The 20,774-nt window shown below is 45.4% G+C and overlaps 1 protein-coding gene across 5 annotated transcripts in view; it reads left to right on the forward strand.

Annotated features, from left to right (window-relative positions):
• Positions 1-19,203: 19,203 nt before the first annotated feature.
• LOC129842162 (semaphorin-6D-like) overlaps positions 19,204-20,774 on the forward strand; it is a 45,979-nt gene continuing 44,408 nt past the window's right edge. The window contains exon 1 of one of the 5 annotated variants that reach the window (XM_055910582.1): positions 19,204-19,346. The gene's annotated coding sequence lies outside the window, so the exon portion shown is untranslated. Of the gene's footprint in view, positions 19,347-19,732; positions 19,988-20,774 lie in introns of those variants that run through there. The other 4 variants (XM_055910584.1, XM_055910585.1, XM_055910586.1 and 1 more) reach the window with 4 other exon arrangements.

A 20,774-nucleotide genomic window follows, 5' to 3' on the forward strand; every position in this document is an offset into this window, starting at 1 on the left:
GGCTAGGCTGGGGCTGAGGCATGGGGCTAGGCTGGGGCTGAGGTATGGGGCTGGGGCTGAGATATGGGGCTAGGCTGGGGCTGAGGCATGGGGCTAGGCTGGGGCTGAGGTGTGTGGCTAGGCTGGGGCTGAGGTATGGGGCTAGGCTGGGGCTGAGGTATGAGGCTAGGCTGGGGCTGAAGTATGAGGCTGGGGCTGAGGTATGGGGCTAGGCTGGGGCTGGGGAAGAGATATGTGGCTAGGCTGGGGCTCAGGTATGAGGCTAGATTGGGGCTGAGGTGTGTGGCTAGGCTGGGGCTGAGGTATGGGGCTAGGCTGGGGCAGAGGTATGAGGCGTGGCTGGGGCTGGGGCTGAGGTATGAGGCTAGACTGGGGCTGAGGTGTGTGGCTAGGCTGGGACTGAGGTATGGGGCTAGGGCTGAGGTATGAGGCTAGGCTGGGGCGGAGGCTGAGTATGAGGTTTGGGGCTAGGCTGGGGCTTAGGTATGGCTGACGTATCCGACAGGGGATAAAGCTGGAGGTGGACTGAGAGAGGCCCAGGGACTAAGAGCTTTCTCCATTTCAGGGCTTGTGAATGCCACCCCACAACTGTCTGGGCATGCATATCTGTGGGTGTGGGGGTGGGGGGGGTCTGTGTCCGGTTGGTCAGTCTGAGAATGTTGAACCATTACCACCCGAAGTGCCACTGACGCTCCTCCACACAACTGCTGTCCAGTCAGCACATCTCCACAACACCTGTCTGAATACCCCCCCCCCCTCGTGTGTATGTGTGTGTGAATTGTGTAAGTGTGTCTCTCTCTCTTTCCCCATGGCCCCACACACAGACACAGGAATAGATAACCCCCAAAGAGCGTGTGAGCAGAACGAACACATGCACACACACTCACACACATACGTACATCTTGCGGAAGCTCAGAAAATAGATTTACTCTGAGAAACAACCAACCAATTATCGCCCCCAATAATAAAGCCATTGAACCTCAAGAGCAGTATATTGAACACTTCTCCATGCATCTGTAACCTCTATAACACTTCTCCATGCATCTATAAGCTCTAGAGCACTTCTCCATGCATCTATAACCCCTATAACACTTCTCCATGCATCTATAACCTCTAGAACACTTATCCATGCATCTATAACCTCTATAACACTTCTCCATGCATCTATAACCCCTATAACACTTCTCCATGCATCTATAACCTCTAGAACACTTATCCATGCATCTATAACCTCTATAACACTTATCCATGCATCTATAACCTCTATAACACTTTTCCATGCATCTAGAAGCTCTAGAACACTTCTCCATGCATCTATAACCTCTATAACACTTTTCCATGCATCTATAACCTCTATAAGACTTCTCCATGCATCTATAACCTCTAGAACACCTTTCCATGCATCTAGAAGCTCTAGAACACTTCTCCATGCATCTAGAAGCTCTAGAACACTTATCCATGCATCTATAACCTCTATAACACCTTTCCATGCATCTAGAACCTCTATAACACTTCTCCATGCATCTATAACCTCTATAACACTTATCCATCCATCTATAACCTCTATAACACCTTTCCATGCATCTATAACCTCTATAACACTTCTCCATGCATCTATAACCTCTATAAGACTTCTCCATGCATCTATAACCTCTAGAACACTTATCCATCCATCTATAACCTCTCGAACACTTCTCCATGCATCTATAACCCATATAACACTTATCCATGCATCTATAACCTCTAGAACACTTATCCATGCATCTAGAAGCTCTATAACACTTCTCCATGCATCTGTAACCTCTAGAACACTTTTCCATGCATCTATAACCCATATAACACTTCTCCATGCATCTATAACCTCTAGAACACTTCTCCGTGCATCTAGAAGCTCTAGAACACCTCTTCACGCATCTATAACCTCTAGAACACTTCTCCGTGCATCTATAACCTCTAGAACACCTCTTCACGCATCTATAACCTCTAGACCACTTCTCCATGCATCTATAACCTCTAGAACACTTCTCCATGCATCTAGTTTAGAACTGTCATTACAGAAGTTATGATGATAGTCTTAACAAGAACCTTTAACAGGATCGATGGACTAACGGAGCAAAGGGCAGTGTGTGTCTGTGTGTCTGTGTTAATGTGTGTGTGTGTGTGTGTGTCTGTGTTAATGTGTGTGTGTGTGTGTGTGTGTGTGTGTGTGTGTGTGTGTGTGTGTGTGTGTGTGTGTGTGTGTGTGTGTGTGTGTGTGTGTGTGTGTGTGTGTGTGTGTGTGTGTGTGTGTGTGTGTTAATGTGTGTGTGTTAATGTGTGTGTGTGTGTCTGTGTTAATGTGTGTGTGTGTGTGTGTGTGTGTGTGTCTGTGTTAATGTGTGTGTGTGTGTGTGTGTGTGTGTGTGTGTGTGTGTGTGTGTGTGTGTGTGTGTGTGTGTGTGTGTGTGTGTGTGTGTGTGTGTGTGTGTGTGTGTGTGTGTGTGTGTGTGTGTGTGTGTGTGTGTGTGTGTGTGTGTGTCTGTGTTAATGTGTGTGTGTGTGTGTGTGTCTGTGTGTCTGTGTTAATGTGTGTGTGTGTGTGTGTGTGTGTGTGTGTGTGTCTGTGTTAATGTGTGTGCGTGTGTGTGTGTGTGTGTGTGTGTGTGTGTGTGTGTGTGTGTATGTGTGTGTGTGTGTGTGTGTGTGTGTGTGTGTGTGTGTGTGTGTGTGTGTGTGTGTGTGTGTGTGTGCGTGTGTGTGTGTGTGTGCGTGTGTGTGTGTGTGTGGGAGGAAACACTCATTATCATTTGCTATAATAATGAACCTCTCCTCCTTCATAATGATAATAATGAACCAACAGCCACACAGCCAGAAGGCCTTGTAGGTTAGAGGAGAGTAAACAACATTATCTAACAGTGTCAAGGTCACAGAACAGGGGATATTATGAGATGTGTTTGGAGTTGTTTATCCTAGTCTAAGACAGAGGCCTCATTTGAAAACATTTCAACATTCAAAGCATCAACCTCCATGAACACTAAACAGTAGAAACGCCCCTGTGAGGGCTAATGTTGGGCAGCAGACGTCAACATTATGATAGGAGCTGGAGGGATCAATACATCATGAGCTCAGAATGTCATCTACTTTCCTCAATCAACAGCTGTGTGTGTGTGTGTGTGTGTGTGTGTGTGTGTGTGTGTGTGTGTGTGTGTGTGTGTGTGTGTGTGTGTGTGTGTGTGTGTGTGTGTGTGTGTGTGTGTGTGTGTGTGTGTGTGTGCGTGCGCTGTCACGAGTCAGCCAGTCGCTGGTCTATGAATATGATTATGTAACCCATTCTGGGCAGAACAACTATGATAACCACAATCATCAGCTGTCACAGATTACATTCTACCTTTACAGACCGTTCCACTGTTGTCACATTGTGACAGTCATCTGGTTCATCACATTACAGCAGACTGGCTGTAATGCTCATATCCTGGTCATTTATGGAATATACTATATAAACCCAGATATAACTAAACAGGTTAATTATGGAATATACTATATAAACCCAGATATAACTAAACAGGTTAGTTATGGAATATACTATATAAACCCAGATATAACTAAACAGGTTAGTTACGGAATATACTACACTGCTCAAAAAAATAAAGGGAACACTTAAACAACACAATGTAACTCCAAGTCAATCACACTTCTATGAAATCAAACTGACCACTGTCCTACTCTAGTGATAGCATGAGACGGAGTCTACAACCCACACAAGTGGCTCAGGTAGTGCAGTTCATCCAGGATGGCACATCAATGCGAGCTGTGGCAAAAAGGTTTGCTGTGTCTGTCAGCGTAGTGTCCAGAGCATGGAGGCGCTACCAGGAGACAGGCCAGTACATCAGGAGACGTGGAGGAGGCCGTAGGAGGGCAACAACCCAGCAGCAGGACCGGTACCTCCGCCTTAGTGCAAGGAGGAGCACTGCCAGAGCCCTGCAAAATGACCTCCAGCAGGCCTCAAATGTGCAAGTGTGTCTCAAATTTCGACCTGAATAAGGACCAACTGTACAGACAACCGGTCGAGTAAGTTCAAATGTCACTTTATTCAACATTCTGGCTTGTAAGGAAACCTTCCTGGTGTTTGCAGTGCTTTAATTCAGACTGTGTCAGCAGAAAGCTGGTATCACAGTCTGATTCATTATGCAAGCAGGAGGCTAACTATATTGTGCAAAAGTGCTTTTATTAACAAAATCATGGTAGTGATGATGATAGCAGTAGTTAGGCAGAATAGGCTGAAATGTCAAACGCTTAACAGAAATAAACAGGTTCTGATGTCAAACTCAAACGTTTCAAATCAATCCAAACTGGGTCTGGCCAAGGATCAGGGTACAAGCACTGTAACATCACAACCTACCCACACAGACACTCACAAATGCTTACAGTAAGAAAGCAAAGTTGAAATACCTTAAAGCCTGTTGAACTTTCCCATTGCTCTCTAAACTCTAACCCACGTAGTGACATCATCACATCCTGCCTGTTTCCAACCACCAAGACCAGTAGGGAAAATCCACAACATACTGTAGGTAGCATTTCACTGAACCTCAGCTCACAGGGAGTGTAGTAGTTGTGTAGACAAATAAGGAAATTATAACTTTGGTACAAAATGACTGGTTGAGCATGAGGGTGGAGGGATGGGGGGCTCAGGAGCACTAAACACTAGGGTGTGTCCCAAATGTGCATGGGCCCTGGTCAAAAGAGCATGGGCCCTGGTCAAAAGAGCATGGGCCCTGGTGGTCAAAAGAGCATGGGCCCTGGTCAAAAGCAGGGCACTATATAGCGTGCCATTTGGGATACATCCTAAGTGACAAATGGTGACCTGGGCCCAATTTCCGATTGCAATGGAACTTAGGCTTACGAGTGTTTTAACTATGCATCTTCACTACAACGGTCGATGATGTAACATGTGTCTCCCAAAACACCAGGCAGAGAGAGCGCTCGCAATGTGTGTCGTTGGAGCATGTGTTGATACTGATAGGATCGAAAGAAAATTAAGTGCTGCTCTTGGATCAGCTCTCTTCATTCAAATCTTTCCTTAACATTATCATTTTTTCACAATACTGACAATGGATCAACTCTTAGAGATATTTCCACCTACTGCTGCAAATATTGAGGCGGCTTAATCTAATGATTATCCAATAAAAATGCACTAAATCAACAATTTGGCACATCCTTGATCACATGTTAGTCTACACACCCTTAATTATTTTGAGACAAATTACAGACAGTAACCAACAAGTAGAAAAATATAACTCAATTGAATGAACATGAAATGTATTTCAATGTGACTGAAATGGGCCTATAGCTTACTCTTTATATTTTAATGCAGTCATCTCGGTTTGAATTTGAAGCATATTTTCATACGTTGCTTGTTTGTATCAATTGCAAAGACATTTGGCAACTTTTAATTTGTAGTCAACTTTGTTCAGACATTATTGGTGTTCACAGAAAGAAGGATAAACCATGTGATTCTATGTTTAGTAGAGATCTTCTGTTTATAAAGTGACGCGGTAGGGCAAAAAGCATCTAACGACACACTTAGCTGTTCTACGAGCTGTCTGAGGCAGGGGGTAAAATGCTAAGCGTTTTCAAGTGCAACGTTAATAACAATGATTTTGGGAAACATCTCGGAGATTTAACAATGCTCTTACGAAGGTTCTAACGATGAATTTAGCCTTCAGATGATTTTGGAAAACTGGGCCCAGGTCAGCAGAGGTCAGGAGAGAGGCCTCTAGCCTCCCATAGAGAACCCACAGAGAACCATCTGAGAGACCACTCACTGTGATATAAAATACACGATAAGGTAAAAGTACTATTTATTTTGGGGGTAAAGATGTGGTCCTGTAGCTCAGCTAGTTGGTGCTGTTATTGTTTTGGATAGAAGCATCTGCTTGGTGAATGGCCATATTTCCCATGTCAAATCTCAACTGCCAAACCTATACCTTCCATCTGCTTGGTGAATGGACATATTTCCCATGTCAAATCTCAACTGCCAAACCTATACCTTCCATCTGCTTGGTGAATGGACATATTTCCCATGTCAAATCTCAACTGCCAAACCTATACCTTCCATCTGCTTGGTGAATGGACATATTTCCCATGTCAAATCTCAACTGCCAAACCTATACCTTCCATCTGCTTGGTGAATGGCCATATTTCCCATGTCAAATCTCAACTGCCAAACCTATACCTTCCATCTGCTTGGTGAATGGCCATATTTCCCATGTCATATCTCAACTGCCAAACCTATACCTTCCATCTGCTTGGTGAATGGCCATATTTCCCATGTCATATCTCAACTGCCAAACCTATACCTTCCATCTGCTTGGTGAATGGCCATATTTCCCATGTCATATCTCAACTGCCAAACCTATACCTTCCATCTGCTTGGTGAATGGCCATATTTCCCATGTCATATCTCAACTGCCAAACCTATACCTTCCATCTGCTTGGTAAATGGCCATATTTCCCATGTCAAATCTCAACTGCCAAACCTATACCTTCCATCTGCTTGGTGAATGGCCATATTTCCCATGTCAAATCTCAACTGCCAAACCTATACCTTCCATCTGCTTGGTAAATGGCCATATTTCCCATGTCAAATCTCAACTGCCAAACCTATACCTTCCATCTGCTTGGTAAATGGCCATATTTCCCATGTCAAATCTCAACTGCCAAACCTATACCTTCCATCTGCTTGGTAAATGGCCATATTTCCCATGTCAAATCTCAACTGCCAAACCTATACCTTCCATCTGCTTGGTGAATGGCCATATTTCCCATGTCAAATCTCAACTGCCAAACCTATACCTTCCATCTGCTTGGTGAATGGACATATTTCCCATGTCAAATCTCAACTGCCAAACCTATACCTTCCATCTGCTTGGTGAATGGCCATATTTCCCATGTCAAATCTCAACTGCCAAACCTATACCTTCCATCTGCTTGGTGAATGGCCATATTTCCCATGTCAAATCTCAACTGCCAAACCTATACCTTCCATCTGCTTGGTGAATGGCCATATTTCCCATGTCAAATCTCAACTGCCAAACCTATACCTTCCATCTGCTATTCTGTCAGCTTAGTTCCTCTCAGATTTTTGGGATATCATTTGAGTGTTCTGGAACATTTAATGTGCCTCTACCTGTGTTGTCGGGTAAGATACAGCTGGTTCAGACAGTGACTCAGGAGTCAGACAGAGACCACAGCTCAGACAGGTACACAGCCTCACCCTGCTGGCTGGGAATTAACCTCACTGTAACCTTGTCTTTAACGTAACCTGGTCAACACGTAATCTTTTGAATGGATTAATTCAGCTAATATCATTTATGTATCCCCAGCCTTGTACAGCCAGCTACTAACTCATTCTCAGCCTCTACCTCAGGCCTCAGTATCAAGGCCTAGCCCCAGCCATATACCCCAGCAGCCCTATACCCCAACCCCAGCCCCAGCATCAAGCCACAGCTCAGCCCCAGCCCTGCCTCCAGGCCCTACCTCAGAGCCCCATCTCCATACCCCAGCTTCTACCTCAAGCCCCACAGGAATAAGCCCTGGGCCATCTGTGGAGGCATTTCTGTCTATAAATCTGTTTGCAATGGTGGCCCTCTGGACCCTGGACCAGCCCGTCGGGGGTGTGGCCCTCTGGCCCCTGGCGAAGCCCTATATACCCCCTAAGGACATCCCACACACCTCTGAGGACACAGGTCCCACACCCCCTAAGTCTCAGGCCCCTGCACACCCCCGACGGTCACCCCACCACCCTCTCCCTTCTCTCGGACACACAAGGGCTTGGAAGCACCACTTTCTCCGTCTGTCATCTGTCCATCCTCCCCCACCCTCCATCCATCCATTCCCACCCGACCTACTCCTGTCCATCTAGCACCATCAATACATCAATCTCTCCCTTCCACCAACATTGGACACATTAATCCATCCCTACATCAATCCTGACAATGAGGACAGGTGCCTCTCCTTCCTCCATGCTGACACAGCAATCTGACCAGCATCTGGGGAGCAGACAGTTTACTAGACAGACAGGAGACTGACTGGTGGAGACAGACAGGAAACTGACTGGTAGAGACAGACAGGAAACTGACTGGTAAAAAACAGACAGAAACTGACTGGTGGAGACAGACAGGAAACTGACTGGTGGAGACAGACAGAAACTGACTGGTGGAGACAGACAGAAACTGACTGGTGGAGACAGACAGGAAACTGACTGGTAGAAACAGACAGAAACTGACTGGTGAAGACAGACAGGAAACTGACTGGTAGAGACAGACAGGAAACTGACTGGTAGAAACAGACAGAAACTGACTGGTGGAGACAGACAGGAAACTGACTGGTAGAGACAGACAGGAAACTGACTGGTAGAGACAGACAGGAAACTGACTGGGAGATACAGACAGGGTACTGGTAGTGATACAGACAGGGTACTGGTAGAGATACAGACAGGGTACTGGTAGAGATACAGACAGGGTACTGGTAGAGTCAGACAGGGTACTGGTAGAGATACAGAAAGGATACTGGTAGACATAGACAGGGTACTGGTAGAGATACAGACAGGGTACTGGCAGAGTCAGACAGGGTACTGGTAGAGATACAGAAAGGATACTGGTAGAGATACAGACAGGGTACTGGTAGAGATACAGACAGGGTACTAGTAGAGATACAGACAGGGTACTGGTAGAGACAGACAGGGTACTGGTAGAGATACAGACAGGGTACTGGTAGAGATAGAGAAAGGGTACTGGTAGAGACAGACAGGGTACTAGTAGAAATAGACAGGTTACTGGTAGAGATACAGACAGGGTACTAGTAGAGTCAGACAGGGTACTGGTAGAGATACAGAAAGGATACTGGTAGAGATACAGACAGGGTACTGGTAGAGATACAGACAGGGTACTGGAAGAGATAGAGAAAGGGTACTGGTAGAGACAGACAGGGTACTAGTAGAGATACAGAAAGGATACTGGTAGAGATACAGACAGGGTACTGGTAGAGATACAGACAGGGTACTGGAAGAGATAGAGAAAGGGTACTGGTAGAGACAGACAGGGTACTAGTAAAGATAGACAGGTTACTGGTAGAGATACAGACAGGGTACTAGTAGAGTCAGACAGGGTACTGGTAGAGATACAGAAAGGATACTGGTAGAGATACAGACAGGGTACTGGTAGAGATACAGACAGGGTACTGGTAGAGATAGAGGAAGGGTACTGGTAGAGACAGACAGGGTACTGGTAGAGTCAGACAGGGTACTGGTAGAGATACAGACAAAGTACTGGTAGACATACAGAAAGGGTACTGGAAGAGATAGAGAAAGGGTACTGGTAGAGACAGACAGGGTACTAGTAGATATAGACAGGTTACTGGTAGAGATACAGACAGGGTACTAGTAGAGTCAGACAGGGTACTGGTAGAGATACAGAAAGGATACTGGTAGAGATACAGACAGGGTACTGGTAGAGATACAGACAGGGTACTGGAAGAGATAGAGAAAGGGTACTGGTAGAGACAGACAGGGTACTAGTAGAGATACAGAAAGGATACTGGTAGAGATACAGATAGGGTACTGGTAGAGATACAGACAGGGTACTGGAAGAGATAGAGAAAGGGTACTGGTAGAGACAGACAGGGTACTAGTAAAGATAGACAGGTTACTGGTAGAGATACAGACAGGGTACAAGTAGAGTCAGACAGGGTACTGGTAGAGATACAGAAAGGATACTGGTAGAGATACAGACAGGGTACTGGTAGAGATACAGACAGGGTACTGGTAGAGATAGAGGAAGGGTACTGGTAGAGACAGACAGGGTACTGGTAGAGTCAGACAGGGTACTGGTAGAGATACAGACAAAGTACTGGTAGACATACAGAAAGGGTACTGGAAGAGATAGAGAAAGGGTACTGGTAGAGACAGACAGGGTACTAGTAGATATAGACAGGTTACTGGTAGAGATACAGACAGGGTACTAGTAGAGTCAGACAGGGTACTGGTAGAGATACAGAAAGGATACTGGTAGAGATACAGAAAGGGTACTAGTAGAGTCAGACAGGGTACTGGTAGAGATACAGACAGGGTACTGGTAGAGATACAGACAGGGTACTAGTAGAGATACAGACAGGGTACTGGTAGAGACAGACAGGGTACTGGTAGAGATACAGACAGGGTACTGGTAGAGATAGAGAAAGGGTACTGGTAGAGACAGACAGGGTACTGATAGAGATACAGACAAAGTACTGGTAGACATACAGAAAGGGTACTGGAAGAGATTCAGACAGGGGACTGGTAGAGACACAGACAGGGTACTGGTAGAGATACAGACAGGTTACTGGTAGAGATACAGACAGGGTACTGGTAGAGATAGAGAAAGGGTATTGGTAGAGATACAGACAGGGTACTGGTAGAGATACAGACAGGGTACTGGTAGAGATACAGACAGGGTACTGGTAGAGATGCACACAGGGTACTGGAAGAGATACAGACAGGGTACTGGTAGAGATAGAGAATGGGTACTGGTAGAGACACAGACAGGGTACTGGTAGAGATACAGACAGGGTACTGGTAGAGATACAGACAGGGTACTGGTGAGATACAGACAGGGTACTGGTAGAGACAGACAGGGTACTAGTAGAGATAGAGAATGGGTACTGGTAGAGTCAGACAGGGTACTGGTAGAGATACAGAAAGGATACTGGTAGAGACACAGACAGGGTACTGGTAGAGATACAGACAGGGTACTGGTAGAGATACAGACAGGGTACTGGTAGAGATACAGACAGGGTACTGGCAGAGTCAGACAGGGTACTGGTAGAGATACAGAAAGGATACTGGTAGAGATACAGACAGGGTACTGGTAGAGATAGAGAAAGGGTACTGGTAGAGACAGACAGGGTACTGGTAGAGTCAGACAGGGTACTGGTAGAGATACAGACAAAGTACTGGTAGACATACAGAAAGGGTACTGGAAGAGATAGAGAAAGGGTACTGGTAGAGACAGACAGGGTACTAGTAGAGATAGACAGGTTACTGGTAGAGATACAGACAGGGTACTAGTAGAGTCAGACAGGGTACTGGTAGAGATACAGAAAGGATACTGGTAGAGATACAGAAAGGGTACTAGTAGAGTCAGACAGGGTACTGGTAGAGATACAGACAGGGTACTGGTAGAGATACAGACAGGGTACTGGTAGAGATACAGACAGGGTACTGGTAGAGACAGACAGGGTACTGGTAGAGATACAGACAGGGTACTGGTAGAGACAGACAGGGTACTAGTAGAGACAGACAGGGTACTAGTAGAGATAGACAGGTTACTGGTAGAGACAGACAGGGTACTAGTAGAGATAGACAGGTTACTGGTAGAGATACAGACAGGGTACTGGCAGAGTCAGACAGGGTACTGGTAGAGATACAGAAAGGATACTGGTAGAGATACAGACAGGGTACTGGTAGAGATAGAGAAAGGGTACTGGTAGAGACAGACAGGGTACTGGTAGAGTCAGACAGGGTACTGGTAGAGATACAGACAAAGTACTGGTAGACATACAGAAAGGGTACTGGAAGAGATAGAGAAAGGGTACTGGTAGAGACAGACAGGGTACTAGTAGAGATAGACAGGTTACTGGTAGAGATACAGACAGGGTACTAGTAGAGTCAGACAGGGTACTGGTAGAGATACAGAAAGGATACTGGTAGAGATACAGAAAGGGTACTAGTAGAGTCAGACAGGGTACTGGTAGAGATACAGACAGGGTACTGGTAGAGACAGACAGGGTACTGGTAGAGATACAGACAGGGTACTGGTAGAGATAGAGAAAGGGTACTGGTAGAGTCAGACAGGGTACTAGTAGAGTCAGACAGGGTACTGGTAGAGATACAGAAAGGATACTGGTAGAGATACAGAAAGGGTACTAGTAGAGTCAGACAGGGTACTGGTAGAGATACAGACAAAGTACTGGTAGACATACAGACAGGGTACTAGTAGAGTCAGACAGGGTACTGGTAGAGATACAGACAAAGTACTGGTAGACATACAGAAAGGGTACTGGAAGAGATTCAGACAGGGGACTGGTAGAGACACAGACAGGGTACTGGTAGAGATACAGACAGGTTACTGGTAGAGATAGAGAATGGGTACTGGTAGAGACACAGACAGGGTACTGGTAGAGATACAGACAGGGTACTGGTAGAGATACAGACAGGGTACTGGTGAGATACAGACAGGGTACTGGTAGAGATAGAGAATGGGTACTGGTAGAGACAGACAGGGTACTGGTAGAGAGAGAGAATGGGTACTGGTAGAGACAGACAGGGTACTGGTAGAGATTCAGACAGGGTACTGGTAGAGTCAGACAGGGTACTGGTAGAGAGTCAGACAGGGTACTGGTAGAGATACAGACAGGTTACTGGTAGAGATACAGACAATGGTGGAAAAAGTACCCAATTGTCATACTTGAGTAAAAGTAAAGATACCTTAATGGAAAATGAAAGTGAAAGTCCCCCAGTATAATACTACTTGAGTAAAAGTCTAAAAGTATTTGGTTTTAAATACACTTAAGTTTTAAATACACTTAAATACAATTGGTCAAATATACTTAAGTATTAAAAGTAAAAGTATGAATAATTAAAATGGCCTTTTATTAAGCAAACCAGATGGCACATTTATCTTGTTTTTTTATTTACATATAGCCAGGCGCACACATCAACACTCAGACATCATTTACAAACAAAGCATTTGTGTTGAATGAGTCCCCCAGATCAGAGGCTGTAGGGATGACCAGGGATGTTCTCTTGATAAATGTTTGAATTGAACCATTTTCTGTCCTGCTAAGCATTCAAAATGTAACGAGTACTTTTGGGTGTCAGGGAAAATGTATGGATTAAAAAATATATACTTTTCTTTAGGAATGTAGTGAAGTAAAAGTTGTCAAATATATACATAGTAAAGTAAAGTACAGATACTCAAAAAAACTACTTGAGTAGTACTTTAAAGTATTTTTACTTAAGTACTTTGCACCACTGGAGACAGACAGGGTGCTTCTACACCTGCAAACAATGCAGGTGTAGAAGCACGGTGGCTAGGAAAAACTCCCTAGAAAGGCCAAAACCTAGCAAAAAACATAGAGAGGAACCAGGCTATGAGGGGTGGCCAGTCCTCTTCTGGCTGTGCCGAGTGGAGATTATAACAGAACATGGCCAAGATGTTCAAATGTTCATAAATGACCAGCATGGTCAAATAATAATAATCACAGTAGTTGTCGAGGGTGCAACAAGTCAGCACCTCAGGAGTAAATGTCAGTTGGCTTTTCATAGCCGATCATTGAGAGTATCTCTACCGCTCCTGCTGTCTCTAGAGAGTTGAAAACAGCAGGTCTGGGACAGGTAGCATGTCCAGTGAACAGGTCAGGGTTCCATAGCTGCAGGCAGAACAGTTGAAACTGGAGCAGCAGCACGGCCAGGTGGACTGGGGACAGCAAGGAGTCATCATGCCAGGTAGTCCTGAGGCATGGTCCTAGGGTTCAGGTCCTCCAAGAGAGAAAGAAAGAAAGAAAGAAAGAAAGAAAGAAAGAAAGAAAGAAAGAAAGAAAGAAAGAATTAGAGAGAGCATACTTAAATTCACACAGGACACCGGATAAGAAAGGAGAAGTACTCCAGATATAACAGACTGACCCTAGCCCCCCGACACATAAACTACTGCAGCATAAATACTGGAGGCTGAGACAGGAGGGGTCAGCAGACACTGTGGCCCCATCCGATGATACCCCCGAACAGGGCCAAACAGGCAGGATATAATCCCACCCACTTTGCCAAAGCACAGCCCCCACACCACTAGAGGGATACCTTCAATCACCAACGTACCATCCTGAGACAAGGCCGAGTATAGCCCACAAAGATCTCCACCACGGCACAACCCAAAGGGGGCGCCAACCCAGACAGGAAGACCACGTCAGTGACTCAACCCACTCAAGTGATGCACCCCTCCTAGGGACGGCATGGAAGAGCACCAGTAAGCCAGTGACTCAGCCCCTGTAATAGGGTTAGAGGCAGAGAATCCCAGTTGAGAGAGGGGAACACGCCAGGCAGAGACAGCAAGGGCGGTTCGTTGCTCCAGTGCCTTTCCGTTCACCTTCACTCTCCTGGGCCAGACTACACTCAATCATAGGACCTACTGAAGAGATGAGTCTTCAATAAAGACTTAAAGGTTGAGACCGAGTCTGCGTCTCTCACATAGGTAGGCAGACCATTCCAAAAAAATGAAGCTCTATAGGAGAAAGCCCTGCCTCCAGCTGTTTGCTTAAAATTCTAGGGACAATTAGGAGGCCTGCGTCTTGTGACCGTAGCGTACGTGTAGGTATGTACGGCAGGACCAAATCGGAAAGATAGGTAGGAGCAAGCCCATGTAATGCTTTGTAGGTTAGCAGTAAAACCTTGAAATCAACCCTTGCCTTAACAGGAAGCCAGTGTAGGGAGGCTAGCACTGGAGTAATATGATCAAATTTTGGGGTTCTAGTCAGGATTCTAGCAGCCGTATTTAGCACTAACTGAAGTTTATTTAGTGCTTTATCCGGATGCAACGTGCTGTCACGTTCTGAGCTATATTTCCTTTGTTTTTGTCTTTATTTAGTATGGTCAGGGCATGAGTTGGGGTGGGCAGTCTATGTTTGTTTATCTATGTTTTTCTATTTCTGTGTTTGGCCTGATATGGTTCTCAATCAGAGGCAGGTGTTAGTCATTGTCTCTGATTGGGAACCATATTTAGGTAGCCTGTTTTGTGTTGGGTTTGGTGGGTGGTTGTTTACAGTCTTTGTGTGTCTGCACCAGATAGAACTGTTTCGGTTTTCAATTTTGTTGTTTTGTATTTTGAAGTGTTCAGTTTTTGGTTTATTATTAAATTAAGATGAACACTAACCACGCTGCGCTTTGGTCCTCTCCTTCTTCCACCGACGACAACCGTTACACGTGGGTTGTTTGAAGGAGACCAAGGCGCAGCGTAATTTGTGGTCATCATGTTTATTTAATGAGAACCAGCAACAAAATAACAAACCAAAATGAACGTACCGTTCCGTAGGCTACAAGAGCTGTACAAAAACAAGATCCCACAACATAGGTGGGAAAACAGGCTGCCTAAGTATGATTCCCAATCAGAGACAATGATAGACAGCTGCCTCTGATTGGGAACCACACTTGGGCCAAACACAAAGAAATACACAACATAGAATGTCCACCCCACATCACACCCTGACCTAACCAAATAGAGGGCGTGACACCGGGTAGACGGAAAGTAGAGCATTGCAGTAGTCTAACCTAGAAGTAACAAAAGCATGGATACATTTTTCTGCATAATATTTGGACAGAAAATGTCAGATTTTTGAAATGTTACGTAGATGGAAAAAAGCTGTCTTTGAAACAGTCTTGATATGTAACAGTGGAGAGAGTGAATCAGTGGAGAGAGTGAAACAGTGGAGAGAGTGAATCAGTGGAGAGAGTGAATCAGTGGAGAGAGTGAAACAGTGGAGAGAGTGAATCAGTGGAGAGAGTGAATCAGTGGAGAGAGTGAATCAGTGGAGAGAGTGAATCAGTGGAGAGAGTGAATCAGTGGAGAGAGTGAAACAGTGGAGAGAGTGAATCAGTGGAGAGAGTGAAACAGTGGAGAGAGTGAATCAGTGGAGAGAGTGAATCAGTGGAGAGAGTGAAACAGTGGAGAGAGTGGATCAGTGGATAGAGTGAATCAGTGGAGAGAGTGAATCAGTGGAGAGAGTGAAACAGTGGAGAGAGTGAAACAGTGGAGAGAGTTAATCAGTGGAGAGAGTGAATCAGTGGAGAGAGTGAATCAGTGGAGAGAGTGAATCAGTGGAGAGAGTGAATCAGTGGAGAGAGTGAAACAGTGGAGAGAGTGAATCAGTGGAGAGAGTGAATCAGTGGAGAGAGTGAAACAGTGGAGAGAGTGAATCAGTGGAGAGAGTGAAACAGTGAAGAGAGTGAATCAGTGGAGAGAGTGAATCAGTGGAGAGAGTGAAACAGTGGAGAGAGTGAAACAGTGGAGAGAGTGAATCAGTGGAGAGAGTGAATCAGTGGAGAGAGTGAATCAGTAGAGAGAGTGAAACAGTGGAGAGAGTGAAACAGTGGAGAGAGTGAATCAGTAGAGAGAGTGAAACAGTGGAGAGAGTGAATCAGTGGAGAGAGTGAAACAGTGGAGAGAGTGAATCATTGGAGAGAGTGAATCAGTGGAGAGAGTGAATCAGTGGAGAGAGTGAAACAGTGGAGAGAGTGAATCAGTGGAGAGAGTGAATCAGTGGAGAGAGTGAAACAGTGGAGAGAGTGAATCAGTGGAGAGAGTGAATCAGTGGAGAGAGTGAATCAGTGGAGAGAGTGAATCAGTGGAGAGAGTGAATCAGTGGAGAAAGTGAAACAGTGGTGAGAGTGAATCAGTGGAGAAAGTGAAACAGTGGAGAAAGTGAATCAGTGGAGAGAGTGAAACAGTGGAGAGAGTAAATCAGTGGAGAGAGTGAATCAGTGGAGAGAGTGAATCAGTGGAGAAAGTGAAACAGTGGAGAGAGTGAAACAGTGGAGTGAGTGAATCAGTGGAGAGAGTGAATCAGTGGCCAGAGAGCCAGCATGGGATCAGTCACATCAACAGTGTAAACTAGCTCTTCCTGTCAAACCATTCACATGGAAATACCACCTCCACAGTTACTAATGGGGGGGCCAGAGTGTGTGAGTGGTAGGGAGGTCGTTCGGCAGAGTATGTGTGTGGGAAGGTAGGGGGGCAGAGTGTGTGTGAGGGGGGAAGTGGGGGGCATAGTGTGTGTGCGAGGAGGGGGGGTGGTGTGTCAGAGTGTGTGTGTGTGTGAGGGGGGAGGTAGGGGTCAGAGTGTGTGTGAGGGCGTAGGTGGGGGGGCAGAGTGTGTGTGTGGGGGGGGGCAGAGTGTGTGTGAGGGGTAGGTGGGGGGCAGAGTGTGTGTGTGTGTGAGGGGGGGGAGAATAATGTGTGTGGGGGGGACAGAGTGTGTGTGGGGGGTGGCAGAGTGTGTGTGAGTGGGTAGGAGGGGGGAGGTGGGGGGGCAGAGTGTGTGTGAGGGGGAGGTGGGGGGCAGAGTGTGTGTGTGTGAGGGGGGGTGGGGAGAATAATGTGTGTGTGGGGGACAGAGTGTGTGTGTGGGGTGGCAGAGTGTGTGTGAGTAGGTAGGTGGGGGGATGTGGGGGGGCAGAGTGTGTGTGAGGGGGAGGTCCGTGTTTGTGGGGGGGCAGAGTATGTGTGAGGGGGGTTTACATACATTTATTTTTTAAATGTTATTTAACCTTTATTTAACTAGGCAAGTCCGTTAAAGAACAAATTGTTATTTACAATGACGGCCTAGGAACTGCCTTGTTCAGGGGCAGCAGACAGATTTTTACCTTGTCAGCTCAGGGATACAATCTAGCAGCCTTCCGGTTTCTGGCTCAACCCTCTAACCACTAGGCTACCTGCTGCCGTACCATCTACTAACGTGTTGCAAATGGACGGCCACTGTTTGGGTAAGTGGCCCTAGAATGACTTGACACGGTCAATAAGGACGTTCACTCCCCTCCCAGCTCCCTATATCTCTTTTTCTGTCTCGCTCCCTCTCCCACTCTCTCTCTCCCTCTCTCTCTCACACACACACCACATACTGTACACACACATAGAGAGAGAGAGAGACCCACACACTCAAACAGACACACATTCTGATTCTCCAAATGTGCATTGAGAATCATCCGCTGCTTGAACAGTCTTGCAGATTTGATGAGTGACTGAAGCACGTTATAGGAGTGACTGAAGCATGTTTTATGAGTGACTGAAGCATGTTATAGGAGTGACTGAAGCATGTTATAAGAGTGTGTGGGGCATGTTATAGGAGTGACTGAAGCATGTTATAGGAGTGTATGAGGCATGTTATAGGAGTGACTGAAGCATGTTATAGGAGTGACTGAAACATCTTATAGGAGAGTGTGAGGAATATTATATGAGTGACTGAAACATGTTATAGGAGTGACTGAAGCATCTAATAGGAGTGTGTGAGGCATGTTATATGAGTGACTGAAAGATGTTATAGGAGTGTGTGAGGTATGTTATAGGAGTGACTGAAGCATGCTATAGGAGTGACTCAAGCATCTAATAGGAGTGTGTGAGGCATGTTATATGAGTGACTGAAACATGTTAAAGGAGTGACTGAAGCATCTTATAGGAGTGACTGAAGCATGGTATAGGAGTATGTGAGCCATGTCATAGACATTGAGTCAGTGAGTCCTGGGGTCTGAGTAATGTAAGGGCTTGTGGGGGATTTCCTTCAGTTCTGATAGACTGTAACTGTATTTGTGTCTACTTCCAGTGCATCTCTCTGTCTGTATCTCTCCCCTCCTCTCCCCATCCACAACCCTCCTCTCCACTCCTCGACCCTCTTCTCCGCCTAGCTAGCCTTCGTTATCCCTCTGATGTGATTCTCACTGACAAACTGGGTTAATGGAACAAATTGTAAGAATTTATTACCATAGACCATACCAATTGTTCAGTTCAGTGCAGCGCTGGGTTCTGCATTTGTGTGTGTGTGCATTGTTGTTAGATCAGGGCATTACTTACTGGTGTGTTAAAGAAAAACGTTTAAATCCATCAGCATCGTTGCGTGATGCACAGATTAACTGTGGGATCCATTTGTGGAACGTCAGAAAGGGTACACATGGGTAAAGTGCATGAAAAACTATGTCTAAGTTTCATATAATTAAAAATGCATTTGGTCTATTGCACTCAACAACTGCAAGTTGGTGTAGAAAAGTCATAGCATTAGGCTATCTGTAAATCCAGTATAGCAGACTGGAGTTAAATGGTTTAAAGATAGTTCCTTTCTCAGCAAGTCCCCCTTTCCGCCTCCAAAAACAATTCTGCTGAAAAGATTTACCAACGGGCTTCACTTGCTGGCTGTGGGGGATGGGAGAAAGGAGAGGGGGGCAAGGCAGGGTCATGTGGGAAGGTGGGGGCCTTTCTCTTCTCTTTCTTTTCTCTTTCTCTCTCGTAGGAAAGAAAGCGGTCGGGGAGGGAGAGTCGCCAAAACCCACAGCCCTGGAGAGAGAGACGCGGAGAGGGAGAGAGATGTGGGAGGGACTGAAGCGAGAGCGCGGCCTATTGGAAGACAGGCAGAGCGCTGTGTGATGGATTGACTCAGTATGGATCGAGTTACACCATTTGCCGTGCATTAGATTGTTTTTCTGGCTGCCCACTGCAAGCTAACAGCGACCAGTTGGACTATTCGTGATTTTGTGATTGTATAGAAACGTAAAAGGATTAAAAAAATATATACCCGATGAGGTGAGTTTATTCTTTAAATCAGCAACGAGCAGCGAAAGTGCCCTTGCAAACTGAAGGGGAAAGGTTGTATTTGTTGCAAACTGAGTCGGCTTGTAGGGCTGCCCTGCACAAGTGGTGAATACTACAGAAATAGTTGTCGACCGGGCTATTTATACATGGGCTTTCTTCGTATGGGCTGCAGCCTATATAATCATAGTTTATGAAACATTATCGTTCTGCTTGTATCTCTTTTGCCTGATTTGTTCTATGTGCGCGCTCAGTGCTGAACGGAATGCGCACCTCTCTTATTTACGTTTTCCCTCTGGTTTTAAAGTTAATAGTAAAGGGGGGGTGGGGAGTGAAGGTACGAGGGGACTGTAGTGCTATTTGATCACGGTTGAGCTTTGAAGATCATTGAGCATTGAGCCGGGCCCAAGGACGCAGAGAGAGAGGAGTCCGCGACTCTGAATTAATGTCCGCGGTCCGCGACTGGAAAAGAGAAGTGTGGAGACCATATGGCCCTGGGAATAAGGAATTATATACGTTTATAACTCCACCAAATGGAATTATTATAATGGATGAACGTTATAGGGAATATAGCCTTCATTGGGATTGGAAGGAGATCTGCAATACGCTTTCATGAATCATTTTGGAACCATAAGGTAGGTTATTAGTGTTCATAATAAACCGTTTGAAAAGTGCGTCAAATGGGTTTGTTAAAATATATTTTCTTCTGATTGGGCATTGGACTTCCTGTTAATTATCTAGTCTACATTTGTTTGGCTCTAGTTTTTGTCCTATATAATAGATTGGTACAGAATTCACAATAGATTTCAGATAACAGCACTTTATTGTTGGAGTGAATAAAGTAAGAGCGTAATTAGTTTGTTGTCCTCTCATGGATAGATGAGCAAATAAACATCATTATATTTACAGAGAAGAAAATAGTTCACTATTGTTCTATTACTGTGGCGCAGATAAGATATGATGGATGAGCCCTGATTGTTGGTTTAACGCGCACGGGAGAACAGCGTTTCTCACATTGTGTTGGGGGGTCGTTACGGTGTATAGGCATGTAAGCAATGAGAATAAGATGTAAACTTTCACATACTCACACAGTGGACTTTGGTACTGATCAACAGAATATGACCAGCGAAATTGCACCTTCATTGTGATTGTGAAACGAGATATTTTATTCGTTATTGGCGTTAGGTTGGATAGGTAGGCGACTACCTATACGTGTTATCCAATGGTTAATTTCATTTGTTGTTAGATTGTATCTTAGTAAGATACACGTCTAAACATGTTAGTAAATAGGGATGGTTGATTAGCCTAAATAAATCAGTGTTTCCTGAGAACTAATCAGCCTTCGTTCCGTCCGCCGTGGCAGGGAGCTTTTAGCGAATGTGCCCGCCTCGGAGCCCATCCCTGCATTAGTGGAACAATCAA

This window comes from Salvelinus fontinalis, unplaced genomic scaffold (assembly GCF_029448725.1).
Source record: "Salvelinus fontinalis isolate EN_2023a unplaced genomic scaffold, ASM2944872v1 scaffold_0019, whole genome shotgun sequence".
Taxonomy (NCBI): Eukaryota; Metazoa; Chordata; class Actinopteri; order Salmoniformes; family Salmonidae; genus Salvelinus; species Salvelinus fontinalis.